This window comes from Ursus americanus, chromosome 1 (genome assembly GCF_024610735.1).
Source record: "Ursus americanus isolate L20-20 chromosome 1, mUrsAme1.1.p, whole genome shotgun sequence".
Classification (NCBI taxonomy): Eukaryota; Metazoa; Chordata; class Mammalia; order Carnivora; family Ursidae; genus Ursus; species Ursus americanus.
This window is the reverse complement of record NC_142127.1, coordinates 18842998-18867712: the sequence shown is the minus strand read 5'-3', so window position 1 is coordinate 18867712 and position 24715 is coordinate 18842998. Positions and strand designations below refer to the sequence as shown.

The 24715-nt window shown below is 43.9% G+C and overlaps 1 long non-coding RNA gene across 2 annotated transcripts in view; it reads right to left on the bottom strand.

Annotated features, from left to right (window-relative positions):
- LOC123782553 (uncharacterized) overlaps positions 1-24715 on the bottom strand; it is a 138026-nt gene that overhangs the window by 53977 nt on the left and 59334 nt on the right. For both annotated transcript variants that reach the window (XR_015725292.1, XR_006777013.2), the window contains 2 exons: positions 18035-18162; positions 12495-12582 (listed from right to left, as the gene is read on the bottom strand). This is a non-coding gene — a long non-coding RNA (uncharacterized LOC123782553). The remainder of the gene's footprint in view (positions 1-12494; positions 12583-18034; positions 18163-24715) is intronic.

Below are 24715 nucleotides of genomic sequence, written 5' to 3'. Positions count from 1 at the left end.
GATTTATCCCTTAGCCATAAGGATGGTTCGACATATGCAAATCATAAATGTGTTATCTTAACAAGATTAAGGATAAAAATCATATGATTATCTCAATAGACGCACAAAAAGAATTTGACAAAATTCAACATTCTTACACAATAACAACTTGCACAAATGAGTCTAGAAGGAACATACCTCCACACAATATATGACAAACCCAGAGCTAATATCATACTCGATGATGAAAGGCTGAAAGCTTTTCCTCTAAGATCAAGAACAAGACAAGGATGTGCACTCTCACTGCTGCTATTCAACATAGTACTGGAAGTCCTAGACAGAGCAATTAGGCAAGAAAAAGAAATTAAAAGCATCCAAATTGAAAAGGAAGAAGTAAAATCTTCTCTATTTGCAGATGACATGATCTTATAGATAAGAAACTGTTAAGATTCCACCAAGAAACTGTTAGAATAAATGAATTTGGTAAAGTTGCAGGATACAAAATCAATATAGAAAAAACAGTTGCATTTGCATCTACTAACAGTAAAGAAAACAATTTCATTTACAATGGCATCAAAAAGAATAAAATGCTTAGGAATAGATCTAATCAAGAGGTGAAAGACCTGCACACTGAAAACTCTAAGACACTAATTAAAATCACTGAAGAAGACATAAATAATTGAAAAGGTATCCCATTTGTTCTTGGAATGGAAGAATTAATGTTGTAAAGCTGACCACATTACCTAAAACAATCTACAGATTCACTGCAATCTCTTTATCAAAATTCCAAAGGCATTTTTCACAGAAATTTTTTATGAAATGTATGGAACCACAAAAGACCCTGAATAGCCAAAGCAATCATGAGAAAATAGAACAAAAGCCGGAGGTATCACACTTACTGATTTCAAACCATGTTACAAAGCTTGAGTATTCAAAACGGTATGCTTCTGGCATAAAAACTGGTGTACAGACCAATGGTACAGAATTGAAAACCCAGAAATAAAGCTACATACACATGGTCAACTTAATCCATGACAAAGGTGCCAAGAATACACAATAGGGAAATGATAGTCTCTTCAAGAAATGGTGCTGGGAAAACTGGACATCCAAACACAAAAGAATAAAATTGGACCCTTATCTTACACCATATGCAAAAATCAACTCAAACTGGATTAAAGACTTAAACATAGGCCCGAAACCATAAAACTTCAAGAAGACAACATAGGGAAAAAGCTCCTTGACATTGGTCTTGGCAATGATTTTTTTTTTTACTATGACACCAAAAGCACAAGCAACAAAGAAAAAGAAAAGTGGTACTTCATCCAACTAAAAAGTTCCTGCACAGGAAAGGAAATAACAAAATGAAAATCCAACTTATGAAATGGGAGAAAGTATTTGCAGACCATATATCTGATAAGGATTAAATATCCAAAATATATTACAAAACTCATACAACTCAGTAGCAAAAAAACCCAAAAGCAAACAAACAAACAAAAAAAAAAAGCAAAACAAAACAAAACAAAACAAAAAAACACCAAATAACTCAATTTAAAAAATGGGCCAAAGACCTGAATAGACATTTTCCCAAAGAACATATACAGATGGCCATGAGGTGCATGAAAAGGTGCTCACCATCACTAATCATCAGGCAGGTACAAATCAAAACCACAATGAACTATTACCTTACACCTATTAAAATGGCTATTATCAAAAAGACAAGAGATAGCAAGTGTTCTCAAAGGCATGAAGAAAAGGGAATTCTTTTGCACTGTTGGTGGAAATATAAGTTGGTACAGCCCTTATGGAAAAGAGTATGGAGGTTCCTCAAAAAATTAAACATAGAATGACCATATGATCCAGAAATCCCACTACCGGATATATATCTGAAGAAAATGAAATTGGTATCTCAAAAGGTATCTGCACCCATATGTTCATTGTAGCATTATTCACAATAGCCAGATTTGAAACAACCTAAGTGTCCATCAACGATGGATGAATGGATAAAGAAAACGTGATACACACACACACACGTGCACACACACACACACACTGGAATACTATATGATCCTACTTATATGTGAAATCTAAAGAAGAAAGAGAATAGAACTGTAGTTACCAGTTAGAAAGTGGGGGAGAGGGGTTTGGAAGAGGTTGGTCAAAGTGTACAAACTTTCAGTGATTAGATGAATAAGTTCTAGAGCCCTAATGTATAGCATGGTGACATCACTGTATACTTGAAATTTGGTAATCATTTCACAATGTATACATATATCAAACTATCATGTTGTTATACACCTTAAATATATACAATTTTTATTTGCCAATCCTATCTCAATAAAGCTGGGAGGGGGGAGGAAAGGATAAGAGAGGACTGGTCCAAGAGGGCAACGTATAGCCAATAGAAGCTACAGAAAGGAAAATAAAAATATTCAAGGAGTAAATTAATCACAGAAATAAAGAAATTTTCGCAAAACTGATGAAACACTCAAGCTCTCACAACCCTCCTCATGTTTAAGAACATTAAATATAAATGCAAGATCCAGAATGAGGGAAAATAGTTTACCTGCAATAGATATATTTTTTTAAATTTAAAATATCTTACAGCTATCTTGGATACTAGAAAACAATGAAACAATGCTTTCAAAGTTCAGAAAGAAAAACAATTTTGAACGTAGCATTCTATACCAGCCAAACCATCAATCAAGTTCAAGAGCAAAATAAAAGACATTTTTCAGACATATTTTAACTTGAAAGCTTAACTTTTATAAACACTTTCTGAAGAACGTATTTTGAGTATACTCCACTAAGATGAAGCATGGAAAAAATTTAAAGTAAGATATAGGATCCTAGAAACAGTATAATTAACTTAAAATACAATGAAAAGTAATCCCAGGCTGACATCTGTGCAGCACGCAGGCCTAGAAAAACATTAGGGAATTCAACAAGTGGTTTGCTTTTAAAAGCTGAATGAGTTTAGGTATATGGTGAAGAAGGCATATGTTCGTCCAGTCAACAAGGGAAAAAAAAATGAAGGCAATTATAAACTTTCAGTAAAGCAAATACATGTTCTTAGAAAGTTGAATTCCAAATATGCATAATTTTTAAAAGACTCCTTGAAAACTTGGAGTATCTTCCTTTGGCCCAAGTTTAGTGATATATTACATATCCTTTTCTAAAGGTGTAATAATACAAAGTAGTCCTACAATAAATATTACAGATGCTATTGAATCTTGATGTTTTACTTAATTAAAATGTAATATAAATGCTACGAAACCTTATCATAAAAATGTACTGGGATGGTTGACCAGCTAGGAGGTAGATGAAGAAAATACAATACAAAGTGTTGAGGCACTAAATTTCTCATACAGATTAGAAATTAGATAATTAATTTTAGAAATCAGGAGGAAGAGAGATCACATTAAAAGGATAATAGAAGTGAATTTCACCCTCATTTGTTTTTACTGAAGTGTCAATAAATACAACCTAAAGTTGATAAATCAATGAATTGAGGTACAGATCTTCCTTGACTTACAGTGGGGTTACATCCCAATAAACCCATCATAAATTGAAAATATCATGTCAAAAATCATTTAATATATCTAACCTACCAAACATCATAGTTTAGCCTAGCCTACCTTAAACATACACAGAATACTTACATTAGTGTACAGTTGGGCAAACTCACCAAACACAAAGCCTGTTTTATAAGAAAGTGTTGAATATTTCATATAATTTATTGAATACTGTACTGAAAGAGAAAAACAAAATGGCTGTGTGGTACAGAATGGTTCTAAGTCTATCAGTTGTTTACCCTGGTGATCATGGCAGACTGGAAGCTGTGGTTTGCTGCTGCTGTCCAGCACCATGAGAAAGTATCTTACCACATATATCAGTAGCTCAGGAAAAGATAAAAATTCAAAATTCAAAGTGCAGTTTCTACTGAATGCATATCACTCTCACACCATTGTAAACTAAAAGAATCGTAAGTCAAGCCACATAATTCAGGGACCATCTGTTTATGTTTATTATTTAGAATTATGCTTTCATAACATTAACAGAATTGGGTTGGGGGAATCTTATTACTCATGCTACACCATTCTGTACTAATATTTTAATTTCTACATACATGTATTACAATAGCAATAATATACAGGGAGTACAAGTTCACCACTGTCTTGGCCCAAGGGACAATTTTCCACTGGTTCCGTCCAAACACCACTCGGCCCCCATCTTGATCAAGAGACAAGGGTTTCTCTTCATACCACCATGTCTACCCCACAAGGACTGAATTTTCCCTAGTCTCTATCCCCAAAGGTATACAGTGGCCCATGACCAGCAGCAAGTTATGGTTGGGGCAGGGAAAGAGACTGGACTGAAACTCCATGGCCCACGCAAGTGTCACTTTGACCCAGATATTCATGGCTACAAGAAGCCAACCACTGGCTATTGATGATAACAAAATGGATAGCTGACTAAGCGAACCCAGGATTCCCTGGTGTTCTCCACCTGTCATGCCATCCCTCCTCCTCCAAACCAGGCTTGGGGGTTTCCCACTCTTTCCTCTTCCCTCAGTCCTTCAAATTACTCACGCTTCTTTCCCATTTCAGTCATAACTTATAAAAATGGGAAAATTCATTCAGTAAGCCTGCTTCCAAATCTTGCATCTAACTCTTTCATCAGACAATTTTATAAGCAGCTTCTTTTGCATTTTAAGCTCTTAGTGGCTGCCTCGGGGGTGGTGACCGAAGCCCACAGATCTGAGCACTGGGCAAGGGAAAACCTCTCCAGACACAAGTCAGAGATATTAGTGAGTCTAGTGAGGGTGAGAAACATGCAGGAAACATACAGATACAATCCAACTATGACATCAACAACAAAAATAATGACAGTAATAATACTGTACAGATTCTCAGAGACCAAAAAAAAAAAAAAAAAAAAAGCTTCTATCCTATCATATTAGCCAAATCTTCCCTGAGCAGGAAAAACATTTGGAATGTCTCTACAAATCTGATATATATAATAAAGACATTATTATTTTAAGGAAGTACATAGCTCATAAGCTTTATGATAAAATGGAAATGCCTTGGGGTCTTCAGTCAGTTAAGTGTCCAACTCTTGGTTTCAGCTCAGGTCATGATCTCACGGTAGCGAGATTGAGCCTGTGTCAGGCTCCACACTCAGTGCAGAGTTTGCTTGGGATTCTCTGCCTCTCCCTCTACCCCTCCCCTGGCTCATGCACTCACACTCTCTCTCTCTAAAATAAATAAATAAAATCTTTTTAGAAAAATGGAAATGCCTTTGTACCCTGCCTAAACAAATGCTAAAAGTAAATCTACTGGCATTATGGATAAAAAAAACTTGATTTTAAAACTACTTTCAAACCTGAGTGTGTTTTCTTCTTCTTCCCCTTCCCATTCCTTTCTGAACAATTCAATCCAAAAGTCCTGGGTGAAGGAGGAACTTGCACTGGCCCAGAGTGAGGTACTGGAACCTTACCAGGGAAAGGAAAGCAACCTTATGTGGAGGGGAGGGAAAAGAGGATGGAAAAGATGGAGGGAAACAGTCCTAGATGGTTTGTTGAAAGCCAGGTGCAGAAGCAAGGCATTCATAAGAGATGGAGAAGGGCTGGTGGTCCAGCCCAGTGTGTAATTTCAGAGCCTGAGTAGGGCAAGAAGGACAGCAGCACAGGGTGTCAGAGCTAGAGCTAAGCAAGAAGATCATCCATGGATACATGTGAGGGGCAGCCCAGCACAAAGCATCAGAGTCTGAGCTGGGTACAGAGATCATCTGTACAGGAAAGTGGCCCACAAGGGGATCACAGCCCAGATTGGGTGAGGGGCATCTGTGCATCCTAGAGCAGCAGCAAGTATAGACAGGTGTCAAAGTCCAAAGAGGATGGGGATGGTGTCTGTGTAGGCAGTAGGTAGCAGTGGTGAGGGGAAATTGATCATATAGACAGGGAAGCTGATCAAATATATAAAAAAGTAAAGATAGTGAGAATCAGATCTCTCACCATCAGAGCTAGGAGCTACAAATACAGAAAGGGAGAAAACTAGAATAAAATTAGGTGTTGGACTAGAACTGAAGATATCAATGTGTACTCATGGTTTTCAGTATGTATAGTCAGATATTAAAACAAACATAAGTATAAATGCACGTACACACACACGCACATAATCCCTAGTCTGTCTAGTGAGTAGGCCTGGAAGTAGTGACATCCCAGGAGTAATGAGCACATCTAGTACCTGGATCTTGATTTCTAAATACTATTTGCCACTGAAAAGAAAAGAAAAGAAAAGAAAAGAAAAGAAAAGAAAAGAAAAGAAAAGAAAAGAAAAGAAAAGGGAAAGGAAAGGAAAAAAGGGAAGGAAAGGAAAGGAAAGGAAAGGAAAGGAAAGGAAAGGAAAGGGAAGGGAAAGAAGGGAAGGGAAGGGAAGGGAAGGGAAGGGAAGGGAAGGGAAGGGAAGGAAAGGAAAGGAAAGGAAAGGAAAGGAAAGGAAAGGAAAGGAAAGGAAAGGAAAGGAAAACGAAAACAAAAACAAAATGAAACTAAGGTTCCTTAGAGAAATGGCTGATTCCAGGGCTCATGGCAAAGAAAATGTAAGATAAGCCTGGAACATCTTATACCAGAAAGCATGGAAGGGCTCAACAAATGATGGCGATGTGTCAAAAGGACAAAGAAGTGACCCTGAAAGGGTTTCCATTGGCCCAATCTAAGATAATTTGATCATCATAATAATGATAATAATAGATTACAATCCATTAATAAAATAGAAATCTATGAGTCCCATACCCATACAAATGGATGGATGGATGGATGGATGGATGGATGGATGGATGGATGGATGGAGAGAGAGAGAGAGAGAGAGAGAGAGAGAGAAAGAAAGAAAGAAAGAAAGAAAGAAAGAAAGAAAGAAAGAAGAAAGAAAGAAAGAAAGAAAGAAAGAAAGAAAGAAAGAAAGAAAGAAAAGAAAGAAAGAAAAGGGAAGGAAGGAATGAGGGAGGGAGGAAGGAAAGAGAGAAAGAAAGAGTTTGAAAAAGAACAGTGAATTTAACTAATCTCAAAATTTTTCTTCACAAAATACTTATTAATTACAAAGAGAAAAAATAACTTTATAGTGGAGAAGAGCGATGGCCATCACTTTAATCAAGTAGCTAAAGTAAACATCATCAGATATAGAATAAATTGAAATTGTGCACCACTTAATGGGATGCAATGAGAAAAACTCAGCATCACATCTGGGATATCTGGCAAGAGTCCATAATCTGAGTCAAATCATGAGGCAATGTCAGACAAATGCAAATCAAGGAACACTTTACAAAATAACTGGCCTGTCATCTCCAAAGGTGTCAAGATTACGAAAATCCAAAAGAGATTAGGGCACTATTCCCAATTGAAGGGTATTTTAAATGAACATGACAAATAAATGCAATGGGAGAGTCTGGGTGTCATCCTTTCGCTATAAGGGACATGAAAATTGGGGACACTGGCAGAATGTAAATGGACTGGGAGGAGTAGACCGTGGTAATGTACCAGTATTAATTCCCTGATTTGTACGGTTGTGATGAGGTAATATAGGATACTCTACAAACTATGTGGTATATAATCTTGAATGTTGGTCAGAATCATCTAGAAGATTTGTTACGATACAGATAGCTGAACTCCATTCCAGAATTTCTGATTCAGGGGGTCTGGAATGGGGCTCAAGAATTTGCATCTCTAACATATTAATAGGAAATACTGATGCTGCTTTGAGAGCCACTGATATAAGAGAATATTCTTGCTTTAGAAAAACAAACTCAAGTATTCATGGGCAAAGAGTCTTACTATCAGTGCTTCAGGACAAGAACAGTTCTTCGTCATGTGCTTGCAAGTTTTATTTAATTTTGAAATGTTTCAATAAACAACTTCATTAATTCCAAAGCCATCAAATAAGAATTCAGGATAACCGGGCAGTGAGGCAGCTGTGGTTGAGCAGTGCCCAGTACACCCCTTCCTAATGGGTAGTGCAAAGTAAAGTAAGTAAGATAGGAAAGGGGCCATTTAACGCATGTAAGAGAACCATATGTATTCAAGTCTTAAAAACATTTGTTGACCCCCCAAAAAAAAAAATTTGTTGACAACAAACGTTCAAAACACTCCATCTCTAAACATTAGAATAGGTGTCCTTTATTAAAAATTTGAGTCTTCCTCAATGGCTATTTCCCTCCATATCTCCAAATTCCTCCTTGTCCATCTTACTGGTACCTCAGGCTCTACATTAAAAAATAAGCAAACACATCTAATAAAAGAGCTGATCCCCCTCCAAAAAATCATCTGGTACCATGTTACAGGGTTAGGCAAGAAAATAAAATCCATTCACTGGATTTAATCCACTGAACACTCTTCAATGCCATACCTTTCCAGAAGGTTTGCTGGGCCCTCCACCTACCAGTCATGTGATCCCAGGTGAGTATCCTATCCTCTCTGTAGCTCCATTTCCCTATCAGTAAAAGGGGAATAATAATAGCACCTATACCTCACTGGAGTGTTATGAGGACTGAATAAATGTAATGGACGTGGAATAAGCCTGGTGCATGGTAGGCCCTAGATAAATGTGATAGGCTGTTGTTTCAAGTTTGGCAACATAAAATATTTTTTGGATTTGATAATGGCCATCCCAGCACCCACCACACTCCCCTTACCACTTTATATGTGAAGCTAGAAGGCCTCTGGGCAGAAAATTCAGCAAGTTTGCACAGAAACCAAGGAGTTTCCTTGGAGGAAAGATACCAAGATGCTGACCCATACATCTATTGAGATTCAATGTTCCAGACCATCTTCGGTGATTCTCATGGCTCTACCTCCGATCAGAGAGGCAGCAAATTGTGGTGGCGGGAACTTGAGCTCCAACGACGGAGCCTGGGGTCTGAGTCCAGGTTCCACCACGTACTGTCTCACCTTCAGCAAGTTACTTAACCTCTGCGTATTTCAGTTTCCCTCTTTGTAAAATGGGAGAGATGATAATAATATCTACTTCATAAGGCTGTTGGGAAGACGAAGGAGACAATTTATACCAAGCAATTGCTATAGTGCCGGACATATAAAATACACTTAGTAAAACTTGTGGGCACAAGGTGTGGCCATAGGACTAGTTGTAGTCAGTGACATGGTGTCACTTCCTCAGGGGAGGAAAAAGATGTTTTCTCTACCCTCGTATGTTTAGTACCTGAAGACTGCAAGTTAAACTGACCAAAGATAGGTGCTGCACAGAAAACAAGCGAAGACCGAAAAAGTAACTGGGCTGGAGAGCATACGGACCATTTTAACAAAGGCTGAGAGACTGTAGAAAAGGATGTTTGGGCTTTTAGGGATAGTAAGTTGTGATAAGGTAAAGATATGGGGAAAACTAACAGAAGGCGAGGTTTTTTTCGTAAGGCCATTATGCAGACTGAGTCAGTACCAGCTCTGTGGTGAAGAGCCATCTACAGTGATTAAAAGTTATTCTCTTCAGGAGTTGAAAAGAAAAAGACGGATACCTTCACAAAGGGAAATGCGCGCCTGCTTTCAGGCAGGAAGGCAGAGGGCAGAGAATTCCTCCTCTATTTCGGTTTCTCAAGTGCCTTGAGCTCAAAATAATCCTCATGCCAAAGTAGAATATTTGGGGACAGCATATTGTGATCACCTTCACTTCTAAGCTGAACCACTTAATTACCAGTACAAGATCCTCAAGAATGCTTTCCCTCTGACGTGACGACCAATAAATTTCTAGGCAACAGCTTCTCGGTCAACTTGGGGCCCTGAGTACTTGCAATAAAAGCAGAGCCATCTCTGTGACCTACAAGGGCCCATCTAACCTTTGTTATTACACCACTAAAATGTAGGAGTTGTTTGTTACTGCAGCGTAACCTACCCTATCCTGACTGATCGAGCACCACTACCACCACCCCCCCACTGCCAAGGAGAACCAACCCTGAAGGAGGAAGGAATTTGGATTGTTGACCTTGGCCTGGATGGAGGTGATGGGGTATTGTTTCTGAGTGTGGTGTGTGGCTGAGACTGAAAATCCTGTCACTCAACCGACATTGGAATAGTTATCCACTGCCATGTAACATATTATCCCAAAACTTAGCGGCCCATGTGCACAGACCACCACACCATACTGTCAATACTCAGAGCTGGATCTCCCACCTCTCCCAGCCCCCATGCCCTTCCTCCCCCATCTATCGGTACATCCTCTCCAGCACATGAAGATTACATAAAATGTCAGGTGCAAGTCAAGCTTCTGTGAAAGGAAAGGCAAAATCAGCTGACCGGGTCTCAACACTTAGAAAAACACAAGGGTAAAAGACCACCAAGAAACACAGTTACTTGCAAAGGGGTGGGCGGGGAGCACGAGCCAGCAGCAAGTCACACCTGCACCCTTGGTTGGTGGGGTGAATCAGCACATAAAAATGGTGTCTCCCATAGATGACCCTTTTTCCTCACCTGACCATCTGCCCATTGATGTTTCAATTGCTTATTTCACACTGCTTCCCAAAGGTGTTTTCGACATAGTCTTAACAACCATCATACCAACACATTATCTTAAAAATATATATAAGAAAGAGGTCACTAGAGAACGTGCTGTGCAACCCCTCCATCTTCCCCTCTAGCTACATCTGGGCCACCAAACCCTGTCCCAGCAAATCCTAACATATAAGTGGACAGGTCTAACAAGGACCCTGATGTAATAGCCTAGAAAGAGTTGAACACCAAAAAAAAATCATGCAAGGAGCCACAGCAAGTGATTTAATATTACCAGGCAGACACCCCTCCTTCCCAAGGAAAAAGATGGCAATTTAGAGGTTCCTCCTGTCCCCAATTCCATGCACACATAATTGCTTCAGGAAAAACAGACCAGGAACTGCTGGCACATTCTACTCCCAGATAGCCTGCCACCCCCACAGGCTGTGTTTCCAATCAGGGTGTGAGTGAATGGAGAGGATGGAGTTCTTCCCTTGAGACAGAGAGGTATCATTTGCAGAGAAATGGAACAGGGTGGGAAAGGGATGTGGAAAATCATCAAACTGCTCCCCAGGCATGGTCAATGAAATAAGTTAAAGCCATCATTTCAAGGTTAAGTCAGGAGACAAACACACATGATGCTATAAATACAGTGTCCCTTCGGGCACCACGGCATAGATCATAACAGGCCAAGGGCTAAATGGGACACATGGTGGGTGCCCGTCTCTGTCGGGCCTGATGGATTGACAGGCAGACAAATATGAAATGCAAGCCTTGCAGCCAGGCCCTGCCCTGGGTGAAATTCCATTAAAATGTACAACAAAGATCAAATGGAGGGAATAAAAAGTAAAAAAGCAGAACGACAGCCAACCTTGGGGGGGTAAGAAAGGAGGAAAGTTAGCATTATCCAGGAACCATTCCCAGCGGCCCCTGGCTACCTGACCTTCAACAACTTGGCAGGCTCCTTCTGAGGCCATGAGACCTCAACACCATCCTGCTTCACAGCCTTGGGAGGGACTCATGAGATAATGCCATAACACACAGCCTCACTACGTGCCTGGCACTGTGCTAAGTGCCCTGGGCATATCCTCTCATTTTGCGATCCTGAGGGTTGGCGGAGGCAGGTTTCATCCATCCCACTTCACAGACGCACAAGCTGGAGGTCAGAAGAGTTCATTCACTGGTGCAAGATCACACAGGTGGTAAAGCCAGCATTTGAACCCAGATATTTCCAACCCCAAAGCTTATGCTTTTATCCCTGTTGCTGCTGCCTCAGCTCTTGGAGTATCACAAGCTACCTGGCCCTCCCCCCACCATCCTTCACCGCAGCTCGGCCAAGAGTGGCACATACAAGCTGCCACTCCCCCCCATGCCCCTTTGTCACTAATTAATAATCATGGGCCCTGCTGGGCCTGCACCCCACTGAGAACCCTGCTGAGAGCAGTGCTTCCGAGTAGCCTCTGCCAACCCACCCAAGGGCTGCGGGAGCAAACTAAGTGGACACATGTGGTTAGCACAACGTCTCAAGTGGAGCTGATGGCCAGCATGAGAGTGCCCAGGAAGGAAAGGACACTCCTCACCCCCTTGGTCACATGTGTCCCCTCTCTATTTGCCTAGCTCAGGTTCTCCTTATCTCTCCTGGGCTACACTTGGCCACAGAGGTCTGTCAGCACACATCTGAGCATGCCTCCTTCCAGCTCGGCGTCCTTCAGGGGCTCCCCACTGCCCCCAGGATCAAGCGAATCCTCCTCAGCCAGAACCCTCCCAAAGGCCCTCGCGCCCCGTGGCCACCTGCAGAAGGCCCTCTCGGCTTACAAGACTTGGCTCAAGGACACACACCACACAGCTGATATCGATGACTTCCAAAGCTGAGATGAAAAGGGATAGGAGGGAAAATGTCAGCTCTGTACTGACTCAGCTGTGTATTATTTTACTTTCCATAAACATTTTCATGGTTTTCAAAGTCATGATGAAGTCAAAAGGTAATAAATACATAAAGATGGGGGAATGGATATCTAGTTCTCCATACCTTCTTGCTCTCCCCTGTATGGGTAAGACCCAGCATCCAGGACTCCTTACTGTCCTCACTGACCCGGTTCGATGGCACTTGGGCACTCCTGGAAGACAGGAACTTTCTTTTACATCGCTGAACCTGGAGGGTGAACGCCACATCGGAATACTATCTGATGAAAAAAATGAATAAACAATGAAATGAATGTGCCCCTGAGAAATGTTGTTCACTTATGGCGAAGTCCTCTCACCCCTGATGGCTGCCAGTCTGTGCAAGGGGCTCCCCAAGTCCAAGGGAGAGTTCTCCAGAAATAAAGTCTATTGATAACTTAAATAAGAGGGTCTAGATTCATGTTCCTCAAGATGTGACCTGTGCAACTGCACAGGACACATGGCCCATTTCTTCAGTAAGTATACAGCACAGGTTTAAAAAGTAGTCTCTGAGCACCAGGTGTTGTGTGCGAGTGATGAATCACTAAATTCGACACCTGAAACTCATATTGCACTATACGTTAACAAGCTGGAATTTCAGTGAAAACGTGGGGGGAAAAAAAGAAAAAAAAAGTCTCAGGCTTACGAAAAAAAAAAGTCTCAGACTTAAGAAATGTTACCACCAAAAACAGTGTGAGAGTCTTTATTGGATACTAACAAACCAACTCTGAAGAGACATTTTTGAGACAATTAGGGAAATTTCAACAACGGAGTGTGAGAGGATATTAAAGATTATCGTGAATTTTGTTAGGTGTGATAATGGTATTGCGGTTGTGCAAAAAAGAAGTCCATATTGGATATGGGTGAAATAATGTCTGAAAATTGCTTTAAAATGCTCTAACTTAAAATAGATTGTACACAGAAAAAATGGTATAGAGATAAGATGAAACATTACGAAAATGTATTGCTAATTATTGGGGCTGGATGAACACATATGGGGTTCTTTATTCTGCTTTTGTATCTACTCTCAAGGATTTCCACAGTGAGAAGTCTTAAAAAGGCTCCTACATTTAAAAAAAAAGTAGCCCGTGAACTGCAAGGGAAACACCTGGCGCTTGTTAAAATGCATATTCCCAGGCTGCTCTGACCAGTCAGGAGGAGGGCAGTGGCCTTGAAGCTGCACGTTACAAGCGAACCCTGCCCCTCCTCCAGCTCTAGCACACCTCGGTTCTGATGAGGATTCCACACACCCGGTTTGCCAGGAACCGGCGTGGATTGCACCCGCTGTCCCCCCTTCCCTCTCAGGAGCGTCCCAGTTTGGACCACGAAGCACACAGTCACTGTAGTGGGAGTGAGCCGCGCTCACTCTTCACAGGCTGCCCTGACCTGTGTGTGCTGAACCCCCGCTTGTCTGGCAAGGCCCAGCTCAAGCACCCAAGACCTTCTCTGAGGACTCCAGGTGAGAGAATTCCTCCACGCTTTACACCACAGACCCAAGCCTACAGGGAGTACCGAGCGCTGGCCTCAGGTCTATCCATCTACGCGGATGGCTGTGATATTGTGACACAGTAAGAAAGAGCAGATTTGGTCTCTGCCCCTGGTTCACGGCTCAGAACTCCTGAAACCTTTGAAATTTCCTGAGTGGTAGCAGTAAGAGTTGTGTCTTTGTTACTCATAATAAGCCCCTTTCAAACACCTGAGTTTATGCTAATGAGGGGACTCCTAGCAGCTGGGAGCTGTTTGCCAGAGGAACCAACCAGGTGATGAGAAGGTTGGAACTTTCAGCCGCACCCCCAGGGAAGGGGGAAGGGAGAAGCGCTAAAGATGGAGCCAGTGGACGCTGATTTAAGTAACTGTGCCTACATAATGGAACCTCGATAAAAACTCTAAACCACGGGGTTCAGAGAGCTTTCCAGGTTGGTGAACACACTGAGGTGCTGGGAAGGTGCTATGCCAGTAGAGGGTCTGGGGGCTCCAAACTCCAATCCTTGCCACACACCTCTCCCAGTGCATATCCTTTATAATAAACTGGTAAGTGCAAGTAAAGTGTTTCCTGGAGTTCTGTGAGCAATTATAGCAAATTATCCAGCCTGAAAACAGGAATGGGGGAACCTTCAATTTACAGCTAGTCGGTCAGAAGTGCAGGAGGCCTGTTGTAGTGATTGGCATCTGAAGGGGGGGACAGTCTTGTGGAACGGAGCCCTTAACCTGTGGGGTCCCTGCTAAATCCGGGTAGTGTCAGAATTGATTTGTAGGAAACCCAGTTGGTGTCCAGAGAGTCAGAAACTGATTGGTGTAGGAAAACTGCTCACACATTTGGTGTCAGAAGTATTGTGAGTAGAAAAACTGTTTTCTTTTAATGCTCATCCTTAGTTTGCCTGTCTCTAGCCTGGGGACTCCTTAAAGGCAAGGACTATGTCTTACTAATGCTGGCACAGAACCCATGGCTGATAAGTGTTAGTTTGATAAATGAAGAAACAAACAAATGAATTAATAAACAGGAGTCATTGTGCTGGGCATCTCATGAGACATATCTGTGCTAACTTAAATTCTGACTTACCATCATGATGAGAGGTTAGGTAGCCTTAATTTAAGATGACTAGTGTGAAAACTGGGTAAAACCAGGGGGGAAATGTGATGTAGCACGTGGGGGAAAAGATCAAAATTTCAGAAAGTACGTGTACACTAATGGTAATTATAAAAATACATATGTTTACTATTATTTTTATGAGACCAAAAGGTCATACGCAAGAGAAAAAATAGTGAGATTTTCGGCGACTATACTTGTATTTCATGTATTTACATTTTCCAAATATTTTTTTTTTAAGATTTTATTTATTTGAGAGAGAGTGCACAAGCAAGGGGGAGGGGCAGAAGGAGAAGTGGACTCCAGGCTGAGTAGGGAGCCCCATGTGGGGCTCTATCCCCGGAGGACCCCAGGATCACGGCCCAACCAACTGAGCCACTCAGGCGCCCCCCACCCCCCGCACCTTTTTTTAAGGAAAGAAGAAAATGGGAAAAACAGCTTGGAGTCTGTTTTGGTCTGGTGGTAAATGCATGACCCCAACTCCAGCACCACAGGGCCCCTCCCAAGGCCCCCACCAACCCCAACAGAGGAGAAAAAGCCTGCAACAATGCCTCTGGCACTGGGGGCAGGGGAGGGAAGTGGAGACAAACCGTTTTTCCACATAACCCCTAGGTTTCCCCTGGTTGAGTCTGATAAGACCTCCAACCCCTAAGACAGGGAGTCAATAAATTTCCATGCTCTGCATGCTGCACAGACCCACGTGTACGGAGGTATTGAAAAGAGCAAAGAGCTTCAACAGTCCCTCGGTCTGTACTGAGAGCATCCCGGGCTTTCCAGTCATCCTGCAAGGAGCCTGCTCCAGTATTAACAGGTATCAATCTAATATATTGTGCAGCAAGCACCATTATTTTCTTCTCAATCTACTTTACCTGCCACATCTCTCAGGGGCAGATTGGAAAATATGTGGTAATTATATATTGATAGAATGGGGGAGCAGGTTATATACGGACCCATTGTACTTGGCTTCCTTATTAACCAGCTCAGATGTGCTCTGTGGGATCCTTCTTTACTCTTTAAGGAATCTCTGGAGCTGAGCTATTATTTTGCTGTTTATGATTTTTTTTCCTTGCTCGTAAAAATTGTCCAGCTTTACCAGAACCTCACATGCACCAAGCCAAGATGGGGCTTTGAAGCTCAACCCTGGTGTCATTCTCCTTGGCAAGGTTCCCACCACGAAGCTGGCGACTTCCACACAAAGACACACAACAACTTCACCGGGCTGGCTTCCCAGTCCCCTGCACCACTTCATCGAGGAAGAGTCAGTCAGTAGGAAAAGTACTTAAGAAAAAGTCAATGAACCATATTGGTGAGCCTTCCGAACAAATAAATTATTTTTTTTTTTAAAGAAACATAGCAAGCTATAGGTTTAACAGTAGGTTTTCCTCACAAACACTAATGATAGTAGTCCTCAGTGAAGAAGCCACAGGAAAACAAGAACAGGCACCTCTGGGAAGTTTAATGGTCTTTACTTAGTTGATTTGTCTGGACTGGTTAAGCAAAGGGAGAGGGAGGAAGGGAGGAGGGAGGAGTAAGGGAGGGGAGGGGTGAAGGAGAGATGGGGGGATGAGGGAGAGATAAGGGAGGGAGAGGGAAAAATGAGGGAGGAAAGGGGGAGGGAGGGGTGAGGGAGAGATGGGGGAGGGAGAGGAAGGGGTAAGGGAGGAGGCCTCTGGTCGAAGACCTCTGAGTAAAGGGCAGGTGGAAAGCAAGTGGTAATCCACAAGCACTTTGGGACTGCTGCCCAGGTGATCTAAATGGATGGTTGGTCACTCTGAGTGATCTAAATGGATCTCAAGTCTAGAAGAAATGTGAGAAGGCCATATAATCCACATATGGTGGGTGCAGCCAAACCGTTCCAACCCCGTCACTCAGCATGCACTCACGCAGCATTTCCTGGCCACCCAATTCCAGCTGGAGTCCCACTGTCCCCAGCTGCCCAGACCTCAGGCTCCCCTACGGAAAGGTGACAAGTGGCAGTTCCCTTAATGTGAGTCCTGACACCTGGGTTCTCCTACCAGCCCTGCCACCTGATTAGTGGGCTGGATTTCCACAGGCCTTGCTTCCCTGTACCCTTTCCAATCAGAAAATAAAAAGTGGGGGAGACAGTGGACCACTTATATCCCAACCAGCTGTGACAACTGACTGCATACGTGCAAAGAACCCACCCCATATTGCTGCTTTCTTTTCTTAGCCTGGTCTTGTCTGTCTACACGGTTCTTGTGCCAAAAGCTACCCCTGGGTGGCTGAGCCGAACAACTGCGCAGGGGAACTGCCTTCCATCAGGTGGACCTGGAAAGGGCACAAGGAAACAGAACTTGCCCTCGAAGGTGAGACTCTGCCAGTTAAAAATTCAAGCCCAGAAATCATCATCTAACTTATTAAATACAACCTACCACCACCACTTGCAAGGAAAAAAAAAAAAAAACACAGCCAGTGTAACCTCACCAATAAGTAATTAGGGCGGCGTACTCCCTCTAAAATGAAACCACCAGTACTGGAACTTCAGTTAAATTTAATTACTACCTTATTTCCTTTACAATAGATGACCCAGTTTTTGGATAATATTCTCAGAAAGAGATTACGTGTGGGTGTAAAACTCTGCCCTATCTTCAAGAAGCAGAGAGACCATTCACTGAGCTCACCTAATCCACCCAGATATGTGTGCAAGGCGAATGGATAAGATACAGCCCACGGAAGAAACACGCTCTATTCTTACACAAAGGCCGAAGAGGCAAGCAATCCGACATTTATGCCTCTAACAAAAAGCAATCCCATGGATCCCCGAGCGCTGCTTGTCAGGCTTGCTGACCAACTTCCAGAGGGCAGCCTTGGACAATTATATGAAGAGCCCGTCACCCCCAGCGTATGCAGACCCAGATACGCCCCAGGCCCTGGATCCCCGGGCAAGGATGGGCCCCTGGCACAAAGCAGATCTACATCTTGGCCGCTGCACGGACTCTCATGACCTAGAAAGTCCCTGATCTGGCAGGAAAGCAGAGAGGGTGGGTCCACAGATGCCTTGACTTGCCCTCACTACTCACCACAGTTCTCCTAGGCTGAGCTGAGCACAACGCACAGTGACATGTGAATGACCATGAATGGTGACATGTGCAGTGAATGGTAACAGAGAGGTGTCCAGAGCATCCCAATCCCAGGCAGCCAGAACATCCTGGAAGACAAGATCAAATACGTCTTCGTTCATTCCTTCCCATAATGAAAAGTGAGGGGGTGGGGATCAACATCCTACCCTCAAGGAGCTCAGAGACTGGGAGGGAAATAAATATGTAAACAGGCAATCATAAAAGAGTAGAATTAATTCTCCAGCAGGAGGAAAAGGTAGCAGGGGAAAGAGAGAAGGAGAGTCAGGATGGCTTCCTGGAGCTCAGGACCTTGAAGGCTGGATCTCAGATATAAAAAGAAAACGAGAGCCATACGGGGTACAGGGTGGGGTGGGAGAAACTAGACACCCCAGATGAAGGGGTGCAGGCCTACCAGCAGAGAGAGAGGACGGTAGTTCGAGGAAAGCAAGGGCTTCCGTGTGACCATAAGGAAATGAGGAGGAAATGAGGGAGTGAGGAGGAAACAGAGGAGCCTGCTGATAAGTGGGTGTAGACTGTGGTGTTAGCGCCTGAGCCCGCAGATCTCAAGTGACACGGAAAGGCTTTCAGCAGGCCAGTGACAAGTCCACATCTGTGTTTAAGAATCATCACACTGACAAAAATACAAAAATGTTGTCACTAAAGCAAAATACAAAATCAACAGAAAGGGGGGTTGATGAGGAAATGGTGAATGGCTGACAGTGGCTGAAGTCAGGGGATGGGAACATGGGCGTTCGTTATACTATTCTCTCTCGTTTCATCTAGGCTTGAAATTTTCCGGAGTGGAAATGTTTTTTAAACGAACATGAATCTTTTTTAAATCAGAAGCATGTCTTCTTGCGATTTTTTAAAAAATGTTATATATCCTAGCTCATTAGCCAAAAATAAATGGGAGTGTGTTTGTATTTTTTTTTCTTTCTACATTTTAAAAATACCACCGTGCTGCAGGGTGGCGAACAGATTGGAGAGAAGGGAAGAGGGGACAGGAAGCCGTTAGGAGGCCGTGTGGGGACCCAAGTGAGAGACGGTGGTGGCCTAGACTGACACGGTGGCAGGGCGGATAAAGGGCTGGATTTAAAACATTCAGGAAGTACAATGGCCAGGACCCGGTGACTGACTAGACACGAATGAATCATGCATTCGGGCACTCTCTCTCAAAGATTTAGGGCCACCTGCTCTGCCCACGGCACTGCCAGGGACTGCAGGAAAATGAACAGGCAGGTCTGACATGAGGCCAGACATCAGCACAGCTATCGATGACAGAAATAAGATGAAATAAGCCAAAAGGACAAAGACAGTCTTGGAAAAGTAAAAAAGTAAAAGCCACAAGTAAACATTAGCTTAAAACATGCTGTAATACCAGCAAAACTGAAAAATGCTGGAAAATAATTTTTTTTAAAGATTTTATTTATTTATTTATTTATTTATTTATTTATTTGACAGAGAGACAGCCAGTGAGAGAGGGAACACAAGCAGGCGAAGTGGGAGAGGAAGAAGCAGGTTCATAGTGGAGGAGCCTGATGTGGGGCTCGATCCCATAACGCCAGGATCACGCCCTGAGCCGAAGGCAGACGCTTAACGACTGCGCCACCCAGGCGCCCCTGGAAAATAAATTTGAGGCGTTTAACCACACGCACTTAAGATGTGATAACGATAAAAGACAGCCAAGATAAACGGTACGATTGCATCATAAAAGAACAGTACTACAATCAAAACTATAGATAAAAAGCAAAAAAGGGAAATAATATCAGCTAATGGACTATATTAAAAAGATTAAACAGTGAAATAAAATTATTGAGGATGCATACATTTTGCTAAAGTACATTCTAACCAAAGGGTATCTATCTATCGGGAGAAGCACAGGTTGTGATGTGGAGACCAGCTGCCCAGGCCACCTGCTTAACCTCAACCCCCAGAGCCACCTTGACGGGCTCCGAGCCCAGCCACACCAAGTACTCGCCATTCCCCAAATCTGCCCTGTTTTCCTTAAAGGACACTGCTGGGAGGAGGTAAGGATTACACTGCGCTATCCACAGAAAAGGCTCCTAAAAATCCCCTCTGCACATCCGTCCTTCTCCTCAAAGCTTCCCAGTGCCAAAAATCTCTGCTGTCACGCCCTCCCTGATATATTGTCCGTTCCTAAAGATGCCTGCCTTCTCCGCCCCAGCACTCTTGCTTCAGCTGAGAGACCCTCCTTGCCACAGCCGTCCCCTGGGGGACAGCAGTCCAGCTTGAGCCTCTGAGGGCTCCTCTTAACAGAAAGAGCACCTTAGACCTGAGTGAACGGAATTCTCCCCCTCATGACATCTACACACATGCCAGGCTTCCCCCAAAACTGGACTCTTCCTAAATAAAGTGTCCTAGGGTCTGGCCATGGGCCTGGCACATAGACAGTGCTCGGTTAACATCTGTTGAAGGCAAAGAAATGAAAGGAAAGATCGGTAGCCTTCCAGCTGAAGTGGTCAGGGCTCCATTCTTGAACAAGGACAAATGCCACAGCAGGGATCCTGGCCCCAGGGAGGCTTCTTTCAATGCGCATCTCAGGAGAGAGCCCTGGGCTCCTGCCTTGCACGCGGGCATTGTCAGCTCTTCCCAAAAGGCACGTAAGGTAGCAGCAGGGATGCCCTCGCGCAGGGTCCATGGCAACAACGCGAGGAAGGCAAGGGCAGTGCTGCTGCAGGGCCTCGAGGACAGGCGGTTTGCAGGCACGGATCAGGAGGGCTTACCGGAGGAAGGGGTCAGAGCCAAGGCTCCGAAGATGGCGAGGCCGCCTGGATGGAGGGAGAACAGGACAGGATTTCTAGCAAGGGAACAGGATATGAGCCACCACACGGAGCCGATTTCATCCCCCAGCACAAAGACTGCCCTTCCCCCAGGCCCCCAGCACACAGTCAGCCAGAATCCCGCAGGCAGCGTTTCTGTGCAGCGTGAAGCAAGTTCCCCAAATTCCACCGTGGCCACCCAAGTCGTGGCCAGATCACATCTCTGTGATGCAGAGACCTGCTACTGGGCTTTCAGCAGCCCCTCCAGCACCAGGCCACCCCGGGCGGAAACTACATTTGCATTTTGGACAGCCTTAAGTGTGAGAAGCCATCACACTCTATTCTCTGAGGGAACATAACAATTCCAGCTGCCTCTTCCAGAAGGCACTCCCTGTGAAGTTTAAATAGCCAGTGACAGTTCGCAGCATTATACTCCTTAGCACGGATTTGCCTGACCTCCTGTATGAGCCAGTTCTCAGCTCTCCCAGCCATTCGGGTTATGTAAATCATGATACATACTTATGACTAGCAGGACGATTGCTGGCTTTTTATTTTTTCAGTTCTAGAAAGAGCAAGAACTTCCTTTGTCTCAACTTTAGGGAAGCCTTGACAAGAGGTTCACCAGCTGTCCAGCCTTGCATTCATCTGAAACGAGATGCTTTCCTGGAATTTTCCTGTCTGTTCCAAACGAGACCCTGGTACCACAGATCTCAGACAGTACCTCGAGTGAAGGAGAGCCCTGCTAGAGACTGAACGTGTGCGTCTCCCCTCCAATTCAGATCTTGATATCCTAACCCATAATGCTCTGGTGTTTGGAAGTGGGGCCTTGGGGAGGTGATTAGGTCATGAGAGCAGAGCCCCCACACAGGAGATTAGTTTCCTTATAAAAGACACCCCAGAGAGCTCCCCTGTCCCTTCCACCACGGGAACACAGAAAGAGGACAAGCGTCCGTAAGCCAGAACACAGGCCCTCACCAGATTCTAAATCTGCCGGCACCTCCACTGTGGCACTCCCCGTCCTTCATAACTGGGAGATGTAAGTTTGTGTTGTTTGCACACCGTTCAGTCCGTGATATTCCGTGGGCACAGCCCGAACAGACGAAGACAAGGCTCCAATGCAGAACTGACAGGAGATGGTGAGGAACCAGCTTCACGGCTCCTGAGCTCCCCACCCAGAGGCCTTTATCTGCTTTGGGAACATACAATTTTGAGAGAAGGGAGGAAAGGGGGAATCTGTGAAGCGAGTATTTTGAAGAAACAATTAAGATACTGTGAGCCCCACACGCCGCTGCCACGTGAAGGGAAGAGAACGTGCTTTCTGTCAACTCAAGCCTGGGGAGGGGGCTTCCACGGGGCCAGTCGAGGACAATGAAGACCATCCCAGTACTTGGGGGGCGCTGGGTACTGTAGAGAACACTGGGGAGCACGTGGCAGCCAGAGAAAGCATACAGATGGGACTGGCCTGCACCCCCAGGGTTTACACGAACGGGATGTGGACAACGTGGGAAAGCCAGGCTGGGTCCATCTTAAAGCCTGCCCCAAAGGATGCCTGGGAGGGGGTGAGGCCTCCAAGGGCAGGAAGAAATGTGGAGAAACATCACAAAACCAGAATGAGACCAGCACAGAAGGGGAGAAATGACATGGTCTGCATCAAGGGAGCAGCAGGGGGGCTCCCAGGAGGAGGCATTCCCAAGCAGCTCACCAGAGCATCCATGAGAAAGAGTCAGCTAAGAATATCTGCCAGGCCTGGGAGTGGGACACACAGAGCAGTTCAAGGAAGAGCTCTCCTGGCTCCCTCTCCTCCTCTTGTCCTTCCTGGAGCACCCAGGGTCAGTAAGGGCAGTTACAGGGTACAGACAGAAGAGCAGACAAAAGAAGAAGGCCATGCCTCTGCTCTGGCGAGGGGTCGGCCACAGTGAGTGTCCAGCTGTGGGAAGGACACAATCCCATATTCATTAAATTCAGAGATTTGATTAATTTGGGGGTCTAGATATTCCTAATTTCTCAAACATGTTTGCAACTGACATAACCGTTGGATCGTCTGCTGCCTACGAGTGAGTAGAAAAATCAGGGACTTGCCCAAATGTCATCAGAGGCAAGGGAAATTTATCCCCCCACCCCTACCCAATAAAATTTAAAAAGGCAATGAGAGACAAAATAAGGCTACCTTTGATTATATCCCGAAGTCAGGTTTGTTTAATACAGAATAAAAGCCATGTATCACCGTTGCTATCAGCACAGTTGAGAAGTAATTCTTTAAACCTGTTTTTCAGATTATAACTTTTGAGCCATATATTTAGAAATTATCCTAAGAAAATCATCCTAACTACAGACAACGAGACTGAACGCATCCTTGTCTCTGCCTAGACACTGAAGTTCAATGCGCCCAACACGAACTGCGGGCTTCTCCCGTTTGCCTGCTGTTCTGTAAAGGCGTCAAAGCTAAACGCTCACCTTCGCAGTCTCGCTTGCGCTAGGAGCGGACTGTGACACAGCGCGGGCCGGTGAAACACAGCCAAACGTCTCCAGGTGCGGCCTTTCGCCTTCTACCTTCCCCACGGTAAATGCAGTGGAAATGGCCAGAACCACAGCCATTTAACCACCATTAGGTCTTAAAAAGCAGCCAAGGGAACTGCAGAGAATCCAGAACTAACATCATGAGCCACTGAACCTGGCAATTATGCTCTCTCTGCGGAACTCATGCTAGGTGAGACAAATAAACATCCATTCATTTAAGACACTGTGGCTGGGTCTTCTGCCACTTAGAGCTAAATGCAACCCAAGGCTGTGGAACATTCGCACACACATACGACACATACATGCCTACCAAAATATCTATCTATCTATCTATCATCTATCTATCTATATATATATATGAGAGCTACACCAAAATGTATGTGTGCTGGGATTGTGTCTCATTTTTATTTTCTTCCTTTTCTCCTGCTGATATTTTAAAATTTTTCTGCACTGAACACGTGTTGCTCTTGTGATAAGACAAAAAAATTTATGAAAACTACTTTTTGACAGTGAAGCCCTAACTATGCTCACTGAAATGTAGACATGTTTCGTGGTCCTCAAGGGCTCTGTGTTCTTTGTTCTATGGCTGGCTCAGCACACACCCACCCCAAAACACTTCTATGAAGATGGAATCCTGAAGAGACCACGTAAAATTCTACCAAGATAAACTGAGCATGAAGTGATAAGGAACAGATTTATCAGACATGAAAAGGCAGATGTTGATCATATTTGGGGTAAAATCTGCAAGGCCTAGAGATTACAGGTATCACAGGAGAAAAGAGAGCAAATCAAAGATGGCTGAGGGTTGGGGTCCCAGGTACTCAATAGTAACTGACAGGACTAAGGAAGTTGGGAAGCAGAGCCAGCTTTGGGGAGGGCAGAATCATGATCTGTTTTGGACAGGTGGGACTTAAAGCTGGTGGTGGGACCACCCAGGAAAGAAAGCCAATAGGCTGGGGTGCTGGTTCAGTCAGTAAAGTGGCTAACTCTTGATCTCAGCTCAGGTCTTAATCTACGGGTCATGAGTTCAAGCCCCATGTTGGGCTCCATGCTGGTTGTGGACCCTACATTAAAAGGAAGGGAGGAAGGGGAAAGAAAGAATGAATGAACGAATGAAAGAAAACAAGGAGGGAGGGAGGGAGGAAGGAAGGAAAAGAAAGAAGGGAGGGAAGAAAGGGAGGGAGGAAAGAGAGGAGGGAAAGAAAGAAAGAAAGAAAGAAAGAAAGAAAGAAAGAGAGAGAGAGAGAGAGAGAGAGAGAGAGAGAAAGAAAGAAAGAAAGAAAGAAAGAAAGAAAGAAAGAAAGAAAGAAAGAAAGAAAGAAAGAAAGAAAAAGAAAGAAAGAAA